This window comes from Felis catus, chromosome D1 (genome assembly GCF_018350175.1).
Source record: "Felis catus isolate Fca126 chromosome D1, F.catus_Fca126_mat1.0, whole genome shotgun sequence".
Classification (NCBI taxonomy): Eukaryota; Metazoa; Chordata; class Mammalia; order Carnivora; family Felidae; genus Felis; species Felis catus.
Genome location: NC_058377.1, coordinates 2777648 through 2796256, shown reverse-complemented (window position 1 = coordinate 2796256; position 18609 = coordinate 2777648). Strand labels below are relative to the sequence as shown.

General features: G+C 41.9%; 1 protein-coding gene across 1 annotated transcript in view; it reads right to left on the bottom strand.

Moving 5' to 3' along the window:
• The window catches only part of GRIA4 (glutamate ionotropic receptor AMPA type subunit 4), a 1433894-nt gene that overhangs the window by 1326917 nt on the left and 88368 nt on the right, over window positions 1–18609 (bottom strand). The window lies entirely within an intron of this gene.

Below are 18609 nucleotides of genomic sequence, written 5' to 3'. Positions count from 1 at the left end.
TTTTCCACACTCCCCTCCTTTAGATTTTTAAATATTTTTACTGTATCTTCCACTTTTAAGTAGTTTCTCTAAAGAGTTTTTTTTAATAATTTTTTTTCAATATATGAAGTTTACTGTCAAATTGGTTTCCATACAACACCCAGTCCTCATCCCAAAAGGTGCCCTCCTCAATACCCATCACCCACCCTCTCCTCCCTCCCACCCCCCATCAAACCTCAGTTTGTTCTCAGTTTTTAAGAGTCTTTTATGCTTTGGCTCTCTTCCACTCTAACCTTTTTTTTTTTCTTCCCCTCCCCCATGGGTTTCTATTAAGTTTCTCAGGATCCACATAAGAGTGAAACCATATGGGATCTGTCTTTCTCTGTATGGCTTATTTCACTTAGCATCACACTCTCCAGTTCCATCCATGTTGCTACAAAGGGCCATATTTCATTCTTTCTCATTGCCACGTAGTATTCCATTGTGTATAGAAACCACAATTTCTTTATCCATTCATCAGTTGATGGACATTTAGGCTCTTTCCATAATTTGGCTATTGTTGAGAGTGCTGCTGTAAACATTGGGGTACAAGTGCCCCTATGCATCAGTACTCCTGTATCCCTTGGGTAAATTCCTAGCAGTGCTATTGCTGGGTCATAGGGTAGGTCCATTTTTAATTTTCTGAGGAACCTCCACACTGTTTTCCAGAGTGGCTGCACCAATTTGCATTCCCACCAACAGTGCAAGAGGGTTCCCGTTTCTCCACATCCTATCCAGCATCTAGTCTCCTGATTTTTTCATTTTGGCCACTCTGACTGGCATGAGGTGATATCTAAGTGTGGTTTTGATTTGTATTTCCCTGATGTGGAACGACGTTGAGCATCTTTTCATGTGCCTGCTGGCCATCTGGATGTCTTCTTTAGAGAAGTGTCTATTCGTGTGTTCTGCCCATTTCTTCACTGGGTTATTTGTTTTTTGGGTGTGGAGTTTGGTGAGCTTTATAGATTTTGGATACTAGCCCTTTGTCCGATATGTCATTTGCAAATATCTTTTCCCATTCCGTTGGTTGCCTTTTAGTTTTGTTGGTTGTTTCCTTTGCTGTGCAGAAGCTTTTTATCTTCATAAGGTCCCAGTAGTTCATTTTTGCTTTTAATTCCCTTGCCTTTGGGGATGTGTCGAGTACGAGATTGCTACGGCTGAATTCAGAGAGGTCTTTTCCTGCTTTCTTCTCTAGGGTTTTGATGGTTTCCTGTCTCACATTCAGGTCCTTTATCCATTTTGAGTTTGTTTTTGTGAATGGTGTAAGAAAGTGGTCTAGTTTCATTCTTCTGCATGTTGCTGTCCAGTTCTCCCAGCACCATTTGTTAAAGAGACTGTCTTTTTTCCATTGGATATTCCTTCCTGCTTTGTCAAAGATTAGTTGGCCATACGTTTGTGGGTCTAGTTCTGGGGTTTCTATTCTATTCCATTGGTCTATGTGTCTGTTTTTGTGCCAATACCATGCTGTCTTGATGATGACAGCTTTGTAGTAGAGGCTAAAGTCTGGGATTGTGATGCCTCCTGCTTTGGTCTTCTTCAAAATTACTTTGGCTACTCGGGCCTTGTGTGGTTCCATATGAATTTTAGGATTGCTTGTTCTAGTTTTGAGAAGAATGCTGGTGCAATTTTGATTGGGATTGCATTGAATGTGTAGATAGCTTTGGGTAGTATTGACATTTTGACAATGTTTATTCTTCCAATCCATTAGCACGGAATGTTTTTCCATTCCTTTATATCTTCTTCAATTTCCTTCATAAGCTTTCTATAGTTTTCAGCATACAGATCTTTTACATCTTTGGTTAGATTTATTCCTAGGTATTTCATGCTTCTTGGTGCAATTGTGAATGGGATCAGTTTCTTTGTCTTTCTGTTGCTTCATTGTTAGTGTATAAGAATGCAACTGATTTCTGTACATTGATTTTGTATCCTGCAACTTTGCTAAATTCATGTATCAGTTCTAGCAGACTTCTAGTGGAGTCTATCAGATTTTCCATGTATAATATCATGTCATCTGCAAAAAGTGTAAGCTTAACTTCATCTTTGCCAATTTTGATGCCTTTGATTTCCTTTTGTTGTCTGATTGCTGATGCTAGAACTTCCAACACTATGTTAAACAACAGCGGTGAGAGTGGACATCCCTGTCGTGTTCCTGATCTCAGGGAGAAAGCTCTCAGTTTTTCCCCATTGAGGATGATATTAGATGTGGGCTTTTCATAAATGGCTTTTATGATCTTTAAGTAGGTTCCTTCTATCCCGACTTTCTCGAGGGTTTTTATTAAGAAACGTTGCTGAATTTTGTCAAAGGCCTTTTCTGCATTGATTGACAGGATCATATGGTTCTTATCTTTTCTTTTATTAATGTGATGTATCACATTAATTGATTTGCGAATGTTGAACCAGCCCTGCATCCCAGGAATGAATCCCACTTGATCATGGTGAATAATTCTTTTTATATGCTATTGAATTTGATTTGCTAGTATCTTATTGAGAATTTGTGCATTCATGTTCATCAGGGATATTGGCCTGTAGTTCTCCTTTTTTACTGGGTCTCTGTCTGGTTTAGGAATCAAAGTAATACTGGCTTCACAGAATGAGTCTGGAAGTTTTCCTTCCCTTTCTATTTTTTAGAATAGCTTGAGAAGGATAGGTATTACCTCTGCTTTAAACGTCTGGTAGAACCCCCTGGGAAGCCATCTGGTCCTGGACTCTTATTTGTTGGGAAATTTTTGATAACCGATTCAATTTCTTCGCTGGTTATGGGTCTGTTCAAGCTTTCTATTTCCTCCTGATTGAGTTCTGGAAGCGTGTGGGTGATTAGGAATTTTTCCATGTCTTCCAGGTTGTCCAGTTAACTTGTTGGCATATAATTTTTCATAGTATTCCCTGATAATTGCTTGTATCACTGAGGGATTGGTTGTAATAATTCCATTTTCATTCATGATTTTATCTATTTGGGTCATCTCCCTTTTCGTTTTGAGAAGCCTAGCTAGAGGTTTATCAATTTTGTTTATTTTTTCAAAAAACCAACTCTTGGGGCGCCCGGGTGGCGCAGTCGGTTAAGCGTCCGACCTCAGCCAGGTCACGATCTCGTGGTCCGTGAGTTCGAGCCCCGCGTCAGGCTCTGGGCTGATGGCTCAGAGCCTGGAGCCTGTCTCCGATTGTCTCCCTCTCTCTCTGCCCCTCCCCCATTCATGCTCTGTCTCTCTCTGTCCCAAAAATAAATAAACGTTGGAAAAAAAATTATAAAAAAATAAAAATAAAAAAAAATAAAATAAAATAAAACCAACTCTTGGTTTCGTTGATCTGCTCTCCAGTGTTTTTAGATTCTATATTGTTTATTTCTGCTCTGATCTTTATTATTTCTCTTCTGCTGCTGGGTTTGGAGTGTCTTTGCTATTCTGCTTCTATTTCCTTTAGGTGTGCTGTTAGATTTTGTTTTTGGGATTTTTCTTGTTTCTTGAGATAGGCCTGGATTGCAATGTATTCTCCTCTCAGGACTGCCTTCGCTGCATCCCAAAGCATTTGGATTGTTGTATTTTCATTTTCATTTGTTTCCATATATTTTTAAATTTCTTCTCTAATTGCCTGGTTGATCCATTCCTTCCTTAGTAGGGTGTTCTTTAACCTACATGCTTTTGGAGGTTTTCCAGACTTTTTCCTGTGGTTGATTTCAAGCTTCATAGCATTGTGGTCTGAAAGTATGCATGGTATAATTTCAATTCTTGTATACTTATGAAGGGCTGTTTTGTGACCCAGTATATGATCTATCTTGGAGAATGTTCCATGTGCACTCGAGAAGAAAGTATATTCTGTTGCTTTGGGATGCAGAGTTCTAAACATATCTGTCAAGTCCATCTGATCCAATGTATCATTCAGGGTCCTTGTTTCTTTATTGATCCTGTGTCTAGATGATCTATCCATTTCTGTAAGTGGGGTGTTAAAGTCCCCTGCAATTACCACATTCTTATCAATAAGGTTGCTTATGTTTGTGAGTTAATTGTTTTATATATTTGGGGGCTCCTGTATTCGGCGCATAGACATTTATAATTGTTAGCTCTTCCTGATGGATAGACCCTGTGATTATTATATAATGCCCTTCTTCACCTCTTGTTACAGCCTTTAATTTAAAGTCTAGTTTGTCTGATACAAGTATGGCTACTCCAGCTTTCTTTTGACTTCTAGTGGCATGATAAATAGTTCTCCATCCCCTCACTCTCAATCTAAAGGTGTCCTCAGGTCTAAAATGAGTCTCTGTAGACAGCAAATAGATGGGTCCTGTTTTGTTATCCATTCTGATACCCTATGTCTTTTGGTTGGCGCATTTAGTCAATTTACATTCAGTGTTATTATAGAAAGATATGGGTTTAGAGTCATTGTGATGTCCGTAGGTTTCATGCTTGTAGAGATGTCTCTGGTACTTTGTCTCACAGGATCCCCGTTAGGATCTCTTGCAGGGCTGGTTTAGTGGTGACAAATTCCTTCAGTTTTTGTTTGTTTGGGAAGACCTTTATCTCTCCTTCTATTCTAAATGAGACTTGCTGGATAAAGGATTCTTGGCTGCATATTTATTCTGTCTAGCACCCTGAAAATCTCGTGCCAATTCTTTCTGGCCTGCCAAGTTTCAAAAGAGAGATCAGTCACGAGTCTTATAGGTCTCCCTTTATATGTGAGGGCACGTTTACCCCTTGCTGCTTTCAGAATTTTCTCTTTATCCTTGTATTTTTCCAGTTTCACTATGATATGTCTTGCAGAAGATCGATTCAAGTTACGTCTGAAGGGAGTTCTCTGTGCCTCTTGGATTTCAATGCCTTTTTCCTTCCCCAGTTCAGGGAAGTTCTCAGCTATTATTTCTTCAAGTACCCCTTCAGCACCTTTCCCTCTCTCTTCCTCCTCTGGGATACCAATTATGTGTGTATTATTTCTTTTTAGTGTATCACTTAGTTCTCTAATTTTCCCCTCATACTCCTGGATTTTTTTCTCTCTCTTTCTCTCAGCTTCCTCTTTTTCCATAACTTTATCTTCTAGTTCACCTATTCTCTCCTCTGCCTCTTCAATCTGAGCTGTCGTTGTTTCCATTTTGCTTTGCATTTCATTTAAAGCACTTTTCAGCTCCTCGTGACTGTTCCTTAGTCCCTTGATCTCTGTAGCAAGAGATTCTCTGCTGTCCTGTATACTGTTTTCAAGCCCAGTGATTAATTTTATGACTATTATTCTAAATTCACTTTCTGTTATATTATTTAAATCCTTTTTGATCAGTTCATTAGCTGTTGTTATTTCCTGGAGATTCTTCTGAGGGGAATTCTTCCGCTTGGTCATTTCGGATAGTCCCTGGAGTGGTGAGGACCTGCGGGGCACTTCCCCTGTGCTGTGGTGTATAACTGGAGTTGGTGGGCGGGGCCGCAGTCCGACCTGATGTCTGCCCCCAGCCCACCGCTGGTGCCACAGTCCAACTGGTGTGTGCCTTCTCTTCCCCTCTCCTAGGGGCAGGATTCACTGTGGGGTGGCGTGGCCCGTCTGGGCTACTTGCACACTGCCAGGCTTGTGGTGCTGGCTTGTGGTGCTGGGGATCTGGCGTATTAGCTGGGGTGAATCGGCAAGGTGCACGGGGGGCGGGAGGGGCAGGCTCAGCTCGCTTTTCCTTCGGAGATCCGCTTTGGGAGGGGCCCTGTGGCACCGGGAGGGAGTCAGACCCACTGAGGGATGGATCTGCAGAAGCACAGCGTTGGGTGTTTGCGGGGTGCAAGCAAGTTCCTTGGCAGGAACTGGTTCCCTTTGGGATTTTGGCTGGGGGATGGGTGAGGGAGATGGCGCTGGTGAGCGCCTTTGTTCCCCGCCAAACTGAGCTCTGTTGTCCGGGGCTCAACAACTCTCCCTCCCGTTGTCCTCCAGCCCTCCCGTTCTCCGAGCAGAGCTGTTAACTTATAACCTTCCAGATGTCAAGTCCCGCTTGCTGTCGGAACACTCCCTCCGGCCCCTCCGCTTTTGCAAGCCAGACTCGGGGGCTCTGCTTGGCCGGCGGGCCGCCCCTCCGCCCCGGCTTCCTCCCGCCAGTCCGTGGAGCACGCACCGCTTCCCTGCCCTTCCTACCCTCTTCCCTGGGCCTCTCGTCTGCGCTTGGCTCTGGAGACTCCGTTCTGCTAGTCTTCTGGCGGTTTTCTGGGTTATTTAGGCAGGTGTAGGTGGAATCTACGTGATCAGCAGGACACGCGGTGAGCCCAGCATCCTCCTATGGCGCCATCTTCCCAGGATCCTCTCTAAAGATTTTAACGCATACTGATGACTCATGAGAGATACTAGAATTAGAATCCATCACGTCCCAATCGAGATGGGTGCTATCTTCCTTTTTACCTTTAATACTTGAACTGCCTTTTAACCTCTTTATGCTTGTGCCATTGTTTGCGTATGATTTCATTCTACACACATACATTTCAAACCAGCAAACAGTATTTTTGTTTTTTTGGCTGACAGACATTTAAATTCACACATGTATATATTTTTACTAAAATCTTTATTCCCTCAGATTTTGGGATATCCACCTGCCTCATAAGCTACCCTCAGTATTTCTTCCACTTTCAAGGAGTTATCTCAGTTTTTCCTTAAATGTCCTTGTTTTATTTTTTTATATTTTAATTTATTTTCAGAAGCTCTAGAGCCAGACCAGCAGTTATTTTATGTCAGGAAGCTGAACATATCATCCCCATGTAGTTTCCATCATTTCTGGAGAAACACACGAGAACATTATTGTTTTGTTGATGGTCACACGCCCCCTCCCATTTTTTGATTTAAATTGATTTTCTTTCAGTCTTTGGCTGAATTCCAGCAGTTTGACCATAATGTGCACAGTGTAGTTCTCTGTATTCATCCTTCTTGGTGTTCATAGTTTCTTGAATCTGTGATGTAATCTGCTTCCTAAATTGTGAAAAAGCGTCAGTCACTGTCTCTTCAAATAGTGCTCTGATGCGTCTTCTGTATCTTCTCCATCTGGAACTCTCACTGAATATTTTTTAGATCCTCTACTGTGTACCATATGTCTCATAATCTTTTGTGTGTTTTCTATCCTTTTCTCTCTTCATTTTCCAATCTGTTATTTTCTATGGATTTATCTCCCATTTCAGGAATTTTCTATTCTGTTATGTCTTACTTGCTTTTTAGCCAAAATTTTGATCTCAAATTTCAGTTGTCTTATTTTCAGTTCTAGAATTTCCATCTGGTTCTATTTTTACGGATCTCTGTTGTAAAAATCTTCTTATTTCTTTGCAAATGTTTATCACAGTTATTTATAAAGTCTCTCTCTGCTAACTACAATATCTGGATCACTTGTGGTTCTTATTCTATGGTCTTTTCCCCCTATTTTAGGGTTTGCTCATTTTGTTCTGTTTTAATCAGGAATTGAGTCTTGGACATAGTGTATCAAAGTGTGCAGAGGCTCTAAATGAGGCTATTGTCCTCTAGAGATTACTTACATTTCTTCTGGAAGACCACTGATTAGAAATAAATGAATGAAATTACACTCTAAGTACATTTAATTTTGTTTATAAGTAGTATGTGTCCCTATAAGAAAAATATAAAAATACTCCACTGGTTGTGAAAATCTTTACAACTTTCCATCCATGAATTTGAACTCTGATATTTATTTAATTCTGACATTTAATTTTAATGGTTTTCGTAACTAAAAAATCTTCCCACAAAATATAAAATGACACAGAATAAGTATACTCAGCTTGTACACAGCTGCTAAATATGATTGTACACACTATCTTTCATTTCCCAAATTAATTGAGAAACGAGTGAATTAAACAGGAAGAGATAAATTCTAAGATAAAACTGCCTGGTTAGAAAAAGACCAAAAACATCCAGGGCCATAAAACAGAGTCACCAGGATTATCTGCTCTACCGCAACAGACTTTATTTGCATCTCTACTAAAAATAAAAAAAGGATGCATTTGCACCTACCTTCCCTACAACATCTGGCACCTTTAGTTATAATGAACAGTGGGATGACCCAAAGACATTCACCTAGAAAATTCTCAGGTGTTTCACCTGAAACACCTGTATGGTATTGAAAAATCCCCATCACCCAATATATCCCCTTATTTCTGACTTTCATAGAGTTTTTCTGAGTGGTAGATGGTCAAAACTTTGAGGGAAAAAATGAGGTCAAAAAAGTAGAAGCAGATAGCAATCTCCCATTTTTCCCTCATTCCTATGACTGGAAGTATATAACAGACTACCATGCCTGTGTATTCCTATCATCACATTTTCAACAACATCTAACAGTCCTCTAAAAATATTTTCATTATTGGGACTAAAGAAAATTTAACTGTGAACACATAAAACATGCCCATAAAGTACTGACAAGAAAGGCAGAATAAAGAAGTCACAAAGTACCAGTCAATACATTAATGTATGAATCCACTTTCTACTATACCAGATGCCAAGTTAGAGCAAAACAGGGGATGGGGAAGAAGAGCACAACGTCTCAGTAGAGCAACTACCCATTTTGCAGAATTCTCCAGGGACATCTTTCAATCCCGGTTTTGTGTGGACAGTATCTGTGTTATCTGACACACTGACTTCTGCTTTACATAAACTAAACATCTCCGAAATCTTAAAAAAGAAAAAGAAAGGATAAGTCTGTCTATGCAGAAAGAAAGAATACGGCAACTTGCCATTTTTCTCCAAGAAGTTTTCGTCTTCTTCTCTTCCTACCCCTCTCTCCCTCACACTCCCCATTTCTTCTGCAATTTTCCCAAGTGTTCAAATTTACACTCATGAAGATACCTACAAATTCACGGACTACTGAATATTTGGTAATTTTGAAATATTTGGAGTGCAGCAGACATTTTTTGTAAGGGTATGTTTAAAAATATCCACTTCACACACATTCTGTGTTTTCCTATTTTTCAAGGTTTTGATATTTTACCAGTCAAGATTCATGAACTGTTATGCAAAAAACAGAACTATTATGAAAAGAATGCTTCATTCCCATAGTCCTTGAAAGCCTTACCTAACATCCTATTTCTGGATCACCATCTTTCTTCTATCCAGCAACCCTTTAACGTGGGAATGAAATCTTGGTCTTACCGTTGGGAAATATCTCACTTTTCATAATGTGGAGCTGAAAGGGAATTTGAAGAGTTTCTTTCCCAATTACCTCACTTCTATAGTTGAATTTTTTTTTCTATTTAATAGTATGCAAAACACAATTGTTGTAGTTCAGACGAGCACACTAATGCAATGGTTCATTTCTCAACTTGTGCTCCCCAAGAATTCAATCAGTCAGCTAGGTGTTTCTGTGAAATATTTTGTATGGCTTATCTGGGGCTTCCCTGAAGAAGAAGAAATTCCACCCATGGACGGCAGCTTGAACTTGTGTCCAGGGACAGCATGTCTTCCTGACAGCCCATACCATGGATTTGAGACACGTCTACAGGCCCCAAGAATCACGTGAGCCAACGCCTTGCAATAAATCTCTCCCTACATATCTCCTGTTGTTCTGTTTCTCTGACTGAACCCTACCGACACAACTAACAAAGTAAAATACAGTCGGGGGCATGGGTTTGCACTCAGATACAGCAAACATAGAAATAAATCCCAACCCCCTAAAATTCTCTCCCAATCTTCAAGCTAGTGTTAAAATTACATCAAAGGACTTACCACGAGCAAGACTTCAGCTTCAACACAACCGAGGATACACAAGCTTGAAAGTTGGTAAGTTGTATCAACAAACAGGGGAGGGACTGTCATAAAGAGCCCAGCATTCTAAGGACAAGTGGAGAACAATATGTCCAGATATAAAGTTACCGCAGAGCCCAGAACAAACTGGGCTCATCACTGTTACTGCAGAGTATTTGATGATTTTAGTGAAAAGTACCTTAAATTAATGTATTCTCAAGTATTTTTACACGAACATGGTTTTTTTGTGTGTGTTTGTTGCCAGAACATATCTGTGTCCCTATTCAGGGCTAATTGTTAATTTTTCAATTAGTTAACAACATCAAGAATATGGGGAGATAAATTCTAGTCCCTGAAACCGTTCGTATACCTAAGGCATTGACCCAATGGTGCATAGAATGTATTGCTCATCTCCTCTTTTCATTTGAATTTTTCAAAAGGTTTATGCCTGGAAGACAACTTTTTGCATTCTCTTTGATTAGCGAGGTTGATGAAAATTTAACTGGCAAATAGAGGTTCCAGTTCAACCTACCGACTAATTAAGCAATATTCTCTTCTTTAAAGCAGAGAGATACTACCATCATCCAACAAAAACCCAGAACTTAATACCACAGTTCCTATAAAATACCAATGGCACAGAGTCACCTAACACAGACAATCTGTGGCACTTTTCACTGCAAAGGCTCAATCAACATTATACAGAATTCCAAAAAATAAATCTCTAAGGCAGAAATCTTGGAAGGGATTTATGCATCAACTCATTTAGTAAATACCCAGTGCTTACTAAGTGCTAGACATGGTGTGGAGTCCAGCAGGCAGGACATTACATACTGGAGATGAACACATACAAATCAGGCAGCAGCATATACACATAACTAACTCCAAAAAGCATACAAAACACGAGAACACATCAGGTGACACAGCAAAGGTGTGAAGGAGCCAACCAGCAAGGCCCTGGGGTGAAAAGGACCCGGGCTCAGGGAAGTGAAAAGATCAGCCTGACAGGTGCCCAGACAGCTTGATACAGCTAGTCCCCAATTACCTCTATTGGATGCAGAGCTGTGATCAGTATCTTTATAAGCCTGTCACCATGTAATAGTTTCCTTGTATCGACTCCTGAAAGGGGGATCGCTGGGTCAAAGGTAGTATTTTTGTGTTTTTTGTTTTTAACACAATCCCCAGCTTCCTGAGGGGAAGGTTAGCTTCATACTCAAGGGCAGCAATTATTAATACCGGATGGATTTTGTACACATCTGATTCTACGCTGAAGATAAAAACTTCATCCCCCAACAGTCATGGGTAATAGAAAACAGTCCTGAAGTCCTTCTGCATGATTTTCTGGATGGAGAGCCAGCTTACATGTGTAACATCTGAAATGGTAATAAACTCATTTCATCGCAGTCCCTGAACGAGGTCCCTCAGCACCCATCAATCAGGTGTTGTGGTTATTCTGCATCATAGTGCTTAAACATTTTTCAGAAAATGCCACGTAGTTACCACATGTGGCTACTTGAATGTTCACTTTGCTGTTCTGTGTCTTCTTCTCACAGATACTATTAGTTTTCTTGTTAAGGTTCTATTTTCTAACCTTCATTTCATTGATGTTTGGATCGTTGGTAGGAAAATCCCTGTGAGGACTGTGTCCCTCCAAACTGCTACGTGGAAACCTAACCCCTCATGGGATGGTATTAGGAGGTGGGGCCTCTGCGAGGCAACCGGGTCAGAAGGGCACAGCCCTAATGAATGGGGCTGGCGTTCTTTTAAAGACAGCAGAGAGCTCTCTCACCTTCAGTCACAGGAGGACACAATGAGACAAGAGCCATCTCTGAACCAGGAACCAGGTCTATGCAGACACTGAACCTGCCGCCACGTTGAGCTTAGACTCCCCAGGCTCCAGAGCTGTGAGACATAAATCTCTGGTGTTTAGAAGCCCCCCAACCGGGGGGGTCCTAGGACTGCAGCCCAAGGGGGGACAGAACTGCAGACGGGAGACAGCTCTCACAGACCATCTCCAGACCAGCAGCTGGAGACTCTTCTAATTCCCCGAGTGCCACACCACAACACCTGAGGCAGGAACTCGAGAGACGGGGCTCAGGGATCTGGGTTTTAACTAGTGCTCATGTGGGAGACGGTGATGGAAGCTAAAATCAGACAACCGCTGGCTGGTAACATTACCAGGTAGGAAAGGCGATCTCAGGTTCAGCACAAGGGCACCTGCTTGGAATTCAAACCACTTCCTAGCTGTGTGACACTCGAAGACCATATTAACCTCTCTGAACCCTCCTATTAAACAGAAAGAATATCTGCAATTAATGAATTAATGTAGGGGCGCCTGGGTGGCTCAGTCGGTTGAGCGTCCGACTTCGGCTCAGGTCATGACCTCACGGTTCGTGGGTTCAAGCCCTGCGTGGGGCTCTGTGCTGACTGCTCAGAGCCTGGAGCCTGCTTTGATTCTCTGTCACCCTCTCTCTGCCCCTCCCCTGCTCACGCTCTCTAAAATAAATATTAAAAGAAATTAAAACATGAATTACCGTACGCAGGGCAGGAAGCACCGTGCCTGGTGCCCAGGAAGGACTTTCCAGCACAGGTAGCACCCACGACGACGACTCCAATGACAGACTTGCAAACAAGGAAGAAATGCTGTGCTGTGTTTTGGGTCCTCAAGCTGTCCTCGCCCAGTATTTGATTTCCAGTACCTTAGCCCCTCATTTTGTCTATCAAGCTTTTTTTTTTAAAGATTTATTTATTTTTGAGAGAGACAGAAAGCAAGAGTGGGGGGAGGGAAGAGAGGCAAACTCAAGCAGGCTCCGCACTCTCTGTGCGGAGCCCGACGCGGGGCTCCAACTCAGGAACAGTGAGATCATGACCTGAGCCGAAGTTGGACACTTGACCAACTGAGCCACCAGGGTGCCCCCTCAACTTTCTTATCTGATACACCAAGTACTGATTCAGGGTCATGGAAAAGAGCACAACTTCTGAGGCCAAACTAGAAATCTCTGTTCCACTTAGGGTTTCCAGATTTAGCGAATCAAAATACAGGATACGCAGCTAAACCTGACTTCCAGACAGACAGTTAACATTTCAAATCTAATTATATCCAACTGAATATCTGGAACATATTTCTATAAACAATATTGTTACTTATGTGAAATTCAAATTTACCTGGGTGTTCTGTATTTGATCAAGTGCCCTACCTACAGGACTTGTGAGTATATACGATTAGCGAGTTCTTAACCTCTCTGCATCAGTTTCTTCACCTGTACCAAGTAAGTAATAATAGTACCTGCAGCACAGGGTTGCTGTGAAGAACATGAAGTATGTACACATTATGCAAATATATATGTGCACGTGTGTGTGTATGTGTGTACGCACAGGAAACACAGGACAGTCTTGTAAATAGTAAATACCAACCTAGGATATTATCATTAATTCTTTATAAAACATGAGAGGCTTTCATTTCAATTCATGACAAGTGCTCTAATTTATCATTTGGGAAAGAATACTGATGGGTGCGGGAACAACTTGCCCCTTAGTGATACCAGGAGATGTTTTGAAAAAACAGAATCCTGTTGAAGTAGAATTCATTAGCATATAAATGTGTCTTTCCACAAGAGAACAAGAATACAGACTTTAACTGCTACATATAAAAACTTTTCCACATTTATTTCAGGAGCTTACCGTTACTTATGCAAAATAACCAAAGCTTTTATTCATCTCCTCTGGAATGTTCTTTGAATTCTAATGAGTTTCACAATCAGCTTTATATGGGATAACCGGTACCAGGTACATTCTGGTGTTCATAGGGAAGGAAACAACTCAAAAGATTTTCAGGTGTGCAGAGTTTACGTTCTTTTCACGCATTTACTCTAAGAGACGAAAACCCACTGCTGTGTTGTTACGTCAGGTAATAATTTTTATATTACATGGACTGAAGCTGGGAATCGACTGGTGGTTTCATTTTTATTTCTCTTATTTTTCCAGGCAGAAAAATCTGTCACTAAAATCCTTTTTATGTGTTAAAGATCTGGCAAAAATGGAAACATATAAATGTAAAAAAAAATACCATGCTAGAAATAGGGATGCCTATTATTTAGCAATATTTTAATCAATTATTATGTAGTTTGTTTGAAATACTGTATCTTTTAGGAAATAATTACACAAGAAAGAATACATCACATATTAGCTGAAATCTTATTAGCATGTGACGTCCATAAGATACATGCTTTCTGTGTTTTGCTTTCACCAGAAGAAATACAAAGAACTACCGAGTTCTAAGTACTTACTTCCTAGGTGTAGGGTATATTTTTGGTGACACACATTGCTCAACAAGAGTAAAATGAACAACAATGATGAAAACCTACAACGTTTTATTAAAAGAGCAAGAGTGTATGTCTGGCCACTATTTCTCCACTGCCTAAATGTTGAGCCAGCTGGAAACGAGTGTTTAAGCTAAGGTCTGACTTCAACACTTCTCACCACTTTCTCCCACTATGTCTTTCTACCTCCCTAGCGCTGGCGTAGTGGTTCAAACATTTACAAAGCTGCTTTGAAAAATCTTATGAAAAAAGGTGGATCCGCTGTTACCTTAACATTTATTTAAAGGGTTTTCTGTCCAGACCAGCCTTGGTCATGTCCCTCAGTGTACCCAATATGGAGACTCCAGACCAGGCTCAATCATGTCCCTCAGTGTCCCCAACAGACACTCAACACCAGTCACCCCCTCAGTGTCCCCAACACGGACACTCCAGACCAGCCTCAGTCATGTCCCTCAGTGTCCCCAACACGGCAACTCTAGACCAGCCTCAATCAGGTCCCTCAGTGTCCCAACACAGAAAGAGGCACACAAGCAGAGCTTGCATCCAGGACCGCGGCTTTCCCCAGCCCTCACCTCCAGCCCATGCTCCAGTCACACTAACAGGCTGAGAGTCCATCGAACCCCCTGTCCCTTGAAGCCGTTTTGCAGGCTGTTACTGCTGTGTGAACCTTTACCTTCCTCCCCGTGTCACCCTCTCCCTGCTTCAGGTCTCCTAGCTGCTCAGACTTCGCCTGGCTTCTCTCGAGTCATAGGAAGTCACTCTGGGTCGCCAAGCCTAGCAGCCACTTGTCAGGGCTCTCAGCACGGGTACACATCTCCACATCGTCGGTTTTCCTGCTTACTTGTGTCACTATCCCAGGCTTTTGGGCCGGGGACTGCCTTCTTCACTGCTGGATCACAGGACAAGTCTGGGGTTCAGCATGTAATAGGTTCTCCAGTACTGGGTCAACAGATACATGATTTCCCCAGGGACAGACTGGGAAGCTAGAATAAGAAACTACTGCATTATTCAAGAACTATAAAATGAGGGTTATTCCTGAAGGTCAGGGTGTAACAGAACCGGATGTAAAGTGTGTTCCTCTCATTTTTCTTTGTTCAGAATCATTTCCAATTATGGCTGCGGTTCTCTGGTCCTTGTCAATGTTACACTTCAAAAAAAAAAAAATTATTTTCAAGTAATCTTTATACCCAACACGGGGCTCATACACACAACTCTGAGATCTGGAGTCTCACGTTCTTCCGGTTGAGCCATGCAGCCCGCCCCCCATCAATGTCACACTTCTTGAAACATCTTGTCTTCATGTGTTGTCTCTGTACCCTCACCTCTGATGTACTGTCTCACCCACTGCAGTCTGGCTTCTATGTCCCCAGTCTACTGAGTGTGACTTGTAACACGTCAACATGAATCTTTACGTTATGCCAGCAACATGCCCACCAAGTGAAATAACTCTCTCTAGGTTCCACGGGTACCATACTTTCCTAACATCCACACGGCAAGGACAAAGCCCCATAACATTCGATTTTGAAAGCGAGAGGGGACCCATTTCATGAGTTCTTACAACCAGAAGGATTTAAAGACTGGAATTTTTTTAAACAATGAGCGGGCTTACTTCTGGGAGAGCCCGGAGGACCACAGGAAGCTGAGTCCTCTCCCGCACAAAGAACGACAAAGAGCCCTCAGAAGTAGTGCAGAAGCAGCAGCTGGAAAAATACCTGGGGCACACAGGAGGGCGAGTTGTTTACTCTCCTCAGGACTTGTCCCTACAGGCAGGGATCACAGGAACCAAGCAGCTGGCAGCCACCATTTCCCTCCTCCGCCCCCAGCATAAACACATGGACACCTGTGGGAACCAGCAGAGGCCCGACACGCACCACCTACCTGGCTCGCGCAAGCTCCCCCCAGCCTGCACCTCAGTGCATCTGCCCTTTCCAGTCACCCCTGCCAGAGCCCCAGCACTGCAGAGGCAATGACCCTAGGGCACCCGTGCACATCCGGACAACATCACACATCCTGACCGATGCGCAGTGTGGAGGGGGGACCCTGCAGTGCCCCCAGGGATACCTTGGTAACAATGGACACCCCACCTTGGCTGGGGACCTAACGCTGCAGACAAGTGAAGGACAAAGCAGCCAGGGCACAGCAGGGCAGAGAGAACACACTTGGAGACACTCCCAGGTTCTGGGGACCAGGGTACCCTGCACTGCAGGACACCACAGGACCTCTTCTTGATAAGGATATTACTTCTAAGAACAAGAGAAGTACCTGACTTTCCTAACACACACAGACACACAGAGTTAGACAAAGTGAGGAGACAGAGGAATATGTCCCAAATGAAAGAACATGCCGAAACCACGACAAAAGATCAAAACAAAACAGAGATAAATAATATGCCTGATGGAGAATTTAAAGCAATGATGATAAAGATACTCACTGGACATGAGAAGAGAGTGCAAAAATAGTGAGACCCTTAACTAAGAAATAAAAAAATAACTAGAGATGAAGAACACAATAAATACAATTAAAAATGCATTAGCGGGGCGCCTGGGTGGCGCAGTCGGTTAAGCGTCCGACTTCAGCCAGGTCACGATCTCGCGCTCCGTGAGTTCGAGCCCCGCGTCAGGCTCTGGGCTGATGGCTCAGAGCCTGGAGCCTGTTTCCGATTCTGTGTCTCCCTCTCTCTCTGCCCCTCCCCCGTTCATGCTCTGTCTCTCTCTGTCCCAAAAATAAATAAACACTGAAAAAAAAAATGCATTAGAGGGGCACCTCGGTGGCTCGGTCAGTAAGGGCTCCAACTCTTTTTTTTTTTTAATGTTTTTATTTATTTTTGAGACAGAGAGAGACAGAGCATGTGCAGGAGAGGGACAGAGAGAGAGGGACACACAGAATCAGAAGCAGGCTCCAGGCTCTGAAATCAAGAGCTGGGATATGGGGCGCCTGGGTGGCTCAGTCGGTTGGGCATCTGACTTCAGCTCAGGTCATGATCTCATGGTCTGTGAGTTCAAGCCCCACGTGAGGCTCTGTGCTGACAGCTCAGAGCCTGGAGCTTGCTTCGGATTCTGTGTCTCCCTCTCTCTGCCCTAGGCCCTGCTTGCACTGTGTCTCTCAAAAATAAATAAGTAAATAAATAAATAAACAAACAAACAAACAAACATTAAAAGATTTTTTTAAAAAGAAGACTACAAAGGTAAGAAACATAAAAGCAGTAAAAATAAGTATATCCACAAAAATCAGGGAAGGGATTCACAAAATAAGAGGATATAAAATATGACACCATATCCCTAAAGTGGGATGGAAAGGAGTAAAGAATGGGTTCAAACTTAAGTGACCATCAACCTAATATATACTGCTACATATAGAAGATGTTATATACAAACCTAATGGTAACCACAACTCATAACCTAGTAATACACAGAAAAACAATAAAGAAAAAGAAATCCAAGTATACCATCTAAGAAACTGAGTGAATGAGAGCAAGAGAAGGATCATAGAAAAACTACAAAAACAACTAAATACCAATAAATATGTATCTATCAACAACTATTTTCACTGTAAATGGACTAAATGCTCCAATCACAAAACACAGGTGACAAAATAGATACAAGAACAAGACCCATCTATATGCTACCTACGAGGACTCATTTCAGATCTAAAGACACCTGCAGATTGAAAATGCGGGAACAGGGAAACATCTGTAATGCAAATGGGTATCAAAAGAAAGCCACAGCAGCAATACTTATACTAGACAAAACAGACTTTAAAACAAGGACTGTGACAAAAGACAATGGAGGATACTGTGTTGAACAATCCAACAAGAAGATATAACTATTGTACATATTTATGCACAACATGAGAGCATTCAAGACATAAAACACTAACAAATACAGGGGCGCCTGGGTGGCTCAGTTGGTTAAGCATCCGACTTAGGCTCAGGTCATGATCTCACAGTTCATGAGTTCAAGCCCCACGTCAGGCTCTGTGCTGACAGCTCAGAGCCTGGAGCCTGCTTCACATTCTGTGTCTCCCTCTCTCTCTGCCCCTTCCTTGCTCATGCTGTGTCTCTCTCTGTCTCAAAAATAAACATTAAAAAAAAACACTAACAAATACAAAGGAATTAATCGATAATAATACAGTAATAGCAGGGAATTTTAACACCCCACTTACATCAATACAGATTATCCAAGCAGAGGATCAACAAGGAAACAATAGCTTTGAATGACACACTGGATCAGATGTATTTAGCAGATATATTCAGAACATTCCAACCTAAAACAACAGAATACACATTCTTTTCAAGGGAACATGGAATATTCTCCAGAATCAATTACTTATCAGGCCACAAAACAAGTCTCAACAAATTCATAAAGATAAAAGTCATACCATCCATCCTTTCTGACAATACTATGAAACTAGAAGTCAACCACAAGAAAAAAAATCTAGAAAGAGCACACACTTAGGAAAATTAAATAACATGCTATTAAATAATGACTGGAAAGGCTCCTGGGTGGCTCAGCCAGTTAAGCATCATCAACTGCTGATTTTAGCTCAGGTCAAGTTCTCACAGTTCATGAGACTGAGCCCTGCATCAGACTCTGAGCTGAGT